Source organism: Myotis lucifugus, unplaced genomic scaffold (genome assembly GCF_000147115.1).
Source record: "Myotis lucifugus unplaced genomic scaffold, Myoluc2.0 scaffold_2, whole genome shotgun sequence".
Classification (NCBI taxonomy): domain Eukaryota; kingdom Metazoa; phylum Chordata; class Mammalia; order Chiroptera; family Vespertilionidae; genus Myotis; species Myotis lucifugus.
In genome coordinates, this window is record NW_005871050.1 from 26,962,738 (window position 1) to 26,970,855 (window position 8,118).

The following is an 8,118-nucleotide window of genomic DNA, read 5'->3' on the forward strand; positions in this document are numbered from 1 at the left end:
CCTTCATAGAACAGGCTCACTTTCTGTCAGTAAACACAGGAAAAGTAGCAGATACAAACAGTATCAAGGGGCTTGTAGATAATTGTGGAATATTCCCATTTCCCTGAGGGCAGTTTAATGCGGTGTTAAGGAGAAAAAAGCCTTAAAGAAGCTGGGTTTAAATAGGAAAATATCCTTAGAAAATACTGTGTCCTATATACAGAGAGTATATCTCCAAGATAGGTCAGTAAGAAATGGTATTGGTAGGTTAGACTGTAGAGTGCATAGACCGCCATGCCTATGATAATAATAAAGGTTTTGTAACAGCATGAAACCATGTTAGCCACATGGGTAATATGTGCCAGGGCAATCTCAAGTGATGGTGGCAGGAAAAGCCAATGGTCATTGCACATTAAAATATGAAGACTTAAGAAAATACAGTCTTAGAGGCCAAATTTAGAGCCCAAGACAAGAAATACAAGGTCAAAATATCAATGCTTTCTAAAAAGCATCAGTTCCACTCAGAGAAAAATAAAACTGAGCACTCCAACTTCTACAGAATCCAGAAAAACGATTTTCCTTCTTGTAAGCTACACAGGAAGGCTGGGCTCTGCTTAAACAAAATGTCACCAGGACTCCTGTATTAAAAAGAAAAGGCTGTGAGGCAAGCTAGGAGAAAAATTATAATATGCAGACCAATGTAGATCCCATTAGAGTAAAAGAAACAAAACAAACGAGTGAAAAGTGGGTCAAGGCAATGACAGTAGTAAAGAAAATTGAGGGCAATCTAGGATGCCAACTTCATTTTTTAAAAAATTTATTGGGGAGACACTGGTTCAAAAAAACCACACAGGTTTCAAATGTACAACTCAACAAAACATCATCTGCACACTGCATCATGCACCCATTGTTCAAAGAAAGTCTCTTTCCGTCCCCATTTTCTCCTCTTTTGCCCACCTCCACATACTCCAACCCCCTTTCCCTCTAGCTATCACCACACTGTTGTGTGTGTCTATGTGCTATGCATATATGTTCTTTTTTTGTTTGTTTGTTTGTTTTAAATATATTTTATTGATTTTTCACAGAGAGGAAGGGAGAAGGATAGAGAGTCAGAAACATCGATGAGAGAGAAACATCGATCAGCCGCCTCCTGCACATCTCCCACTGGGGATGTGCCCGAAACCCAGGTACACGCCCTTGACTGGAATCGAACCCGGGACCTTTCAGTCCGCAGGCCGACGCTCTATCCACTGAGCCAAACCGGTTTCGGCTGCATATATGTTCTTTGGCTAATCCCTTCACCTTCTTTCATCTTGTCTCCCGAACCCCTTCCCTCTGACAGCTGTAAGTCTGTTCCATGTATCCATGCCTTTGTTTCTGTTTTGTTCTTCAGTTTATTTTGCTCATTAGCTTCCACATATAAGTGAAACCATATGGTATTTATCTTTTTCTGACTGGTTTATTTCACTTAGTGTAATACTCTCCAGGTCTATTCATGCTGTTGCATAGGGTAGGATTTCCTTCTTTTTCTTTTTACAACCAAGTAGTATTTCCTTATGTATATGTGCTAAAGTTTTTTATCCACACATTTAATGATGGGCACTTGGATTGCTTTCAGATCTTGGCTATCTGTATATATAAAAGCGACCAGAACAAGGGAACGATGGGAAAGAGCAGTCACTATGATGTGCACTGTGGCGGCCAACCAGCTGATCAAGGACCTGATCAGCACCCCTCAACCTTCTGTGGCCCCTCCCCCTGACTGACCCCGCCCCCAATTACCCCCCACCCTGATCAGGGGTAGGGCCAGAAGGCCAACCTCCTGTGGCCCCTCCTCCCCTGCAGGCCTGGGGTCTGATTGGCAGGCCGTTCGGACCCCACCCATGCATGAATTCGTGCACTGGGCTTCTAATTTTAAGTAATGCTGTAATGAAAATGGGGGTGCATGTATTTTTTTGAATTAGTGTTTCAGATTTCTTCAGATATATCCTGGAAGTGGGATCGCTGGGTAAAAAGGCAGTTCCATTTTTAACTTATTTTTTCCTTTTTATGGAACTTATTGGAATGGCATTCTTTAACAAAATTATACAGCCTTCAGGTGCACAATTTTACAACATATTTGTACACTGTATTGTATTGTGTATTCACACCCAAGTCAAGTTTTCCTCCATCACCATTTATGCCCATTTACCCTTTTCCACCTCTCCCCACTCTCCTCCTCCCAGCAATTACCACACTGTTGTTTGTGTCCATGAGTTTTTATCTTTTTCTCAATTTCTCCACATCCCCACAAGACTCTCCTCCCTTCCATAGCTGCCAGCCTGCTATTTATCTATGAGTCTGCCTCTATTTTGCTTGTTAATTCATTTTTTTTCATTATATCCCACATATGAGTGAAATCATATGATCATATTGTACTTTTCTTTCTCTGATTGGCTTAATTCACTTAGCATAATACTCTCCAGGTGCATCCATGCTGTCCCAAATGGCAAGATTTCCTTGTGTATGTTCTTTTTATGGCAAAGTGGTAATCCATTGTGTAAATGTACCACAGCTTTTTTACCCACTCATCTGCTGATGGACTCTTAGGCAGCTTCCAAATCTTGGCTAATGCAAATAACACTGCAATGAACATAGGGGTGCATGTATTTTTTTGAATTGGTGCTTGGGGTTTCTTCAGATATATTCTCAGAAGTGGGATCACTGGGTCATAAGGCAGTTCCATTTTTAATTTTTTGAAGAAACTCCCTAATGTTTTCCACAGTGGCTGTACCAATTTCCATTCTCACCAACAGTACACAAACATCCCCTTTTCTCCACATCCTCATCAATAGTTATTCTTTGCTGATTTATTAATCATAGCCATTATGACAGGTATGAGGTGATATCTCCTTGTGGTTATAGCTTGCATTTCTCTGATGATTACTGATGTTGATCATTTTTTTATATATCTATTGGCCATATGTATGTCCTCTTTGGAAAAGTACCAACTTCTTAAATGCTCAATGGAGACACATAGAAAGTAATTAACATTAAGAACACAATATACACACATATATTCTTACACTTTTTCTAGGAACTTTATAAAGTCATAGCTGAATTGCAATTTAAACTAGCATGTAAGGATAAATAACTAGCCTTTCAGCAATTTGGTAGAAGGAGTTAAATGAAATGTTTACAATCCTAAATTACACATAGACTACAGGAAGGCCCAGCCTGGGATGAGAGATAAGTATGTTGCTGTTAAGTGCCAACATACATAGTATAAACAGAATATTTAGACAAGAAAAGGTCAATACAAACTTTGTGAGTACAAAGAAATGATTTTTTAAAAATAAATGTGTTAATAAATGTCTAATTTACAGAAGACTTAATCAAAATAACACAATTTTGCCTCCAAGGTAGAAATCAGGCAATGTTATAAATTTGGGGAGATTTTAGTTATCCACAAATAAATTCATCAAACATTTCATTGAGATTAAAAATAGAATTGCACTCCCTATAATAAGATTTATATGAAACTAAATAAAAGAATATGATTTTAAGAGAACAGAAATATCTAAAATAACTTCTGAAGAATAGTAATAAGTTTGGCTTACAGGTTTAAGCAAGAAAGCAAGAAATAGCAATGACTTTGTTATTGAATTTTAGGAGAGGATGTGATAATAAAATATAAGTTTTGCTATATTTTATTTTTTCTTTATTTCTTTATTGTTTAAAGTATTACATATGTTTCCTTTTTTCCCCATTGACCTCTGCCTTGCAGTCCCACTCTCCAGCACAGGCCCTTACATCCCTCTGTCTATGTCCATTGGTTATGCTTATATGCATGCATACAAGTCCTTTGGTTGATCTCTTACCCCCCCCCACCCCCCACACACACTCCACTGCCTTCCCTCTGAGCTTTGATGGTTTGTTTGAAGCTTCTCTGTCTCTGGATCTATTTTTGTTCATCAGTTTATTTGTTCATTATATTCTACATATGAGTGAGATCATGTGATATTTATCTTTCTCCTACTGGCTTATTTCGCTTAGCATAATGCTCTCCAGGTTCATCCATGTTGCTGCGAATGGTAAGAGTTATTTCTTTTTTATAGCAGCGTAGTATTCCACTGTGTAGATGTACCACAGGTTTTTAATCCACTCATCTGCTGATGGGCATTTAGGCAGTTTCCAAATCTTAGCTATTGTAAATTGTGCTGCTATAAACTTAGGGGTGCATATATGCTTTCTGATTGATGTTTCTGATTTCTTGGGATATATTTCTAGAAGTGAGATGACTGGGTCAAATGGGAGTTCCATTTTTAATTTTTTGAAGAAACTTCATACTGCTTTCCACAGTAGCTGCAACAGTCTTCATTTCCACCAGCAATGCACAAGGGGTCCTTTTTTTCCACATCCTCACTAGCACTTATCGTTGGTTGATTTGTTGATGATAGCCATACTGACAGGTGTGAGATGGTACCTCACTGTGGTTTTGATTTGCATCTCTTGGATGCTTAGTGATTTTGAGTATGTTTTCATATGTCCTCTTTCAAAAAGTGCCCATTTTTGGATTGGATTGTTTATCTTCCTTTTGTTAAAATGTATGAGTTCCCTGTAAATTTTGGAGATTAGTCCCTTATCAGATATAACATTGGCAAATATGTTCTCCCATGCATTGGGCTTTCTTGTTGTTTTCTAATGGTTTCTTTTGCTGTGCAGAAGCTTTTTATTTTGATGTAGTCCCATTTATTTTTTTTCCTTAATTACCATTTTCCTAGGGGCTGTATCGGTAAAGATATTGCTACAACATATGTCTGATATTTTGATGCCTGTGGGTTCTTCTAAGACTTTTATGGTTTCTCATATTACATTTAAATCTTTTATCCATTTTGAGTTTATTTTTGTGTATGGTGTAAGTTCGTAGTCTAGTTTTATTTTTTTTGCATGTATCTGTCCAATTTTCCCAACACCATTTATTGAAGTGACGGTCTTGATTCCATTGTATGCTCTCGCCTCCTTTGTCAAATAGTAATTGAACATAATGGCTTGGGTCAATTTCTCGGTTCTCTGTTCTGCTCCATTGGTCTATATGTCTGTTCTTGTGCCAGTACCAGGCAGTTTTGAGAACAGTGGCTTTGTATATAGCTTGATATCTGGTAGTGTGATCCCTCCAACTTTGTTCTTCTTTCTCAGGATTGCTGAAACTATTCGGGGTCTTTTTTTATTCTATATGAATTTTTGGAAAGTTTATTCTAGGTCTGTGAAATATGCCTTTGGTAATTTAAAGGGGATTACATTGAAACCATAGGTTGCTTTGGGTAGTATGGACATTTTAATGTGTTGATTCTACTGATCCATGAACAAGGTATATTCTTCCAATGGTTTATGTCTTCCTCTATCTCTTTTTTCAATGCTCCAGAGTTTTCCAAGTACAGGTCTTTTACATCCTGTAAAAGCTTGAGTTAAGCTTATTCCTAGATATCTTAATTTTTTGTTGCAATTGTAAATGGAATTGTTTTTGTGGGGGTTTTTTGTTGTTTTTTACTTTCTCTTTCTGTGAATTCTTTATTGGTGTATAAGAAAATCATAGATTTCTGGGTGTTAATTTTGAATCCTGCTACATTGCTGAATTCATTTATTAAGTATCATAGATTTTTATGGAGTCTTTAGGGTTTTCTGTATACAATATCATGTTATCTATAAAAACTGACAGTTTTATTCTTCTTTTCCTATTTGGGTGACTTTTATTTCTTCTTGTTGTCTGATTGCTATGGCTAGCACTTCCAATACTATATCGAACAGGAGTGGTAAAAGTGGGCATCCCTGTCTTGGTCTTGTTCTAGGGGAAATGGTTTTAGATTTTACCCATTGAGTATGATGCTGGCAGTTGGCTTGTTATATAAGGCTTCTAGTATGTTGAGGTATGATCCCTCTATTCCCACTTTTCTGAGAGTTTTTATCAATAAAGGATTTTGGATTGTGTCAAATGATTTTTCTGTATCAATTGATATGATTATGTGATTTTTATCTCTCAGTTTGTTTATGTGATGTATCACATTTATTTGCAGAAATTGTACCATCATTGCATCCCCAATATAAATCCCACTTGGTCATGGTGTATGATCTTTCTAATGTAATGCTGGATATGATTTGCTAGAATTTTGTTGAGGATTTTAGCATCCATATTCACCAGGGATACTGGCCTGTATTTGTCTTTCTTTGTAGTGTCTTTATCTGGTTTTGGAATTAGGGTAATGCTGGCTTCATAAAAAGAGCTTGGAAGTGTTCCTTCCTCTTGAATTTTTTGGAATAGTCTGAGGAGGATAACTTTTCATTCTTCTTTGAATGCTTGGTAAAACTCCCTTGTGTATCCTTCTGGGCTAGGGCTTTTGTTTGTTGGAAGTTATTTGATTACTGCTTCAATTTCCTCCTTAGTTAACAGCCTATTCAGATTTTTTTATTTTTCCTGATGGAGTTTTGGAAGGTCATATTTTTCTAGGAATATGTTCATTTCTTGTAGGTTGACCCGTTTGTAGTAATTTTTTTACAATCCTTTGTATTTCTTTGGATCTGTTCTTATTTCCCCTCTTTCATTTCTGATTTTGTTTATTTGGGTTTTCTCTCTTTGCCTTTTGGTGAGCCTTGCTAGAGGTTCATCAATCTTATTTATCCTTTCAAAGAACTAGATATTGGTTTCATTGATCTCTTGTATTGTTTTTTGTGTCTATGTCATTTATGTCCACTCTGATCTTTATTATTTCCTTCATTCTGCTCACTCTGGGCTTCTCTTGTTGCTCTCTTTCTAGTTCTTTATGCTGTAGAGTTATATAATTTAATACCAGTTTTTCTTGTGTTTTTTGTTTGTTTGGTTGGTTTTTTTTGAGGTAGGCCTGTAATGCTATGAACTTTCCTCTCAGGACTGCTTTCCCTGTATCCCATAGATTTTGGATTGTTGTGATTTCATTGTCATTTGTTTCCAGGATGTTTTTTTATTTCTTCTTTGATCTCTTTGGCAACCCAATCATCCTATCTAATAAAAGAGAAACATGGTAATTAGCCATACGACCGCTACCCTTCCCATTGGCTAATCAGCGAGATATGCAAATTAATCACCAGCCAAGATGACGGCTAATTTGCATATGTCGGCTCCAAGCCAAACACTGAGGCTTTAGGCCTGGGTAAGGGAGGAGCCAGCCAGTGATCCTTGATGTTGGCGGCGGCAGGGAGCTGGGGGTGCCCCAGCCCAGGCCTAAAGCCTCGGCCTGAGGTTTTAGGCCTGGGCAGGGGAGGAGCCAGCCAGCAATTGTTGATGGCGGTGGAGGCGGGGAACCAGGGCAGAGCCAGCCAGCGATCGTAGATGGCGGTGGTGGCAGCGGGGAGCTGGGGGTGCCCTGGCCCAGGTCTAAAACCTCGGCCTGAGGCTTTAGGCCTGGGTCAAGGAGGAGCCAGCCAGGGATCGTTGATGGCTGCGGTGGCGGGGAGCTGGGGGTGCCCCGGCCCAGGCCTAATGCCTTGGCCAGAGGCTTTAGGCTTGGGCCGGGGAGGAGCCAGCCAGTGATCCTTGATGGTGGTGGCGGCCAGAACTGGGGTGCAGCCAGCCAGCGATCCTTGATGGCCACAGTGGCTGGGAGCTGGGGGTGCCCTGGCCCAGGGCTAATGACTCACCAGAGGCGTTAGGCCTGGGCAGGGGCCAAACCAGCAATTGGTGTGAACTACAGAGGAAACACCTTTTCTGACTGCTGATTGGTTAAGCTCCCTGTATGCCATTGGTAATATTCTTAGTAACTTGGGTAATAAGAGTCCAAAAAGTGATCTAGGGTTTTTTTTACCACACTCCTGGAGAAAAAAAGGAAGGTCTGCTGCTGGAGGGTTAAGAAATGTCATATCCTGTCCTAGCCGCTTTGGCTCAGTGGATAATGCCTCGGCCTGCCCAACGCAGGGTCTGGGTTCACTTCTGACCAAGGGCATGTACCTAGGTTGCAGGTTCCTCCCTGGCTCCGGCCCAGGTCAGGGCTCATGCAGGAGGCAACTAATCAAAGTGTTCCTCTCACTTTGATGTTTCTCTCTGTCTTTCCCTTTTTCTTCCACATTCTCTAAAAATCAATGGAAACTTATCCCCAGGTAAGGATAAAGAAAGAAAGAAATGTCATATCC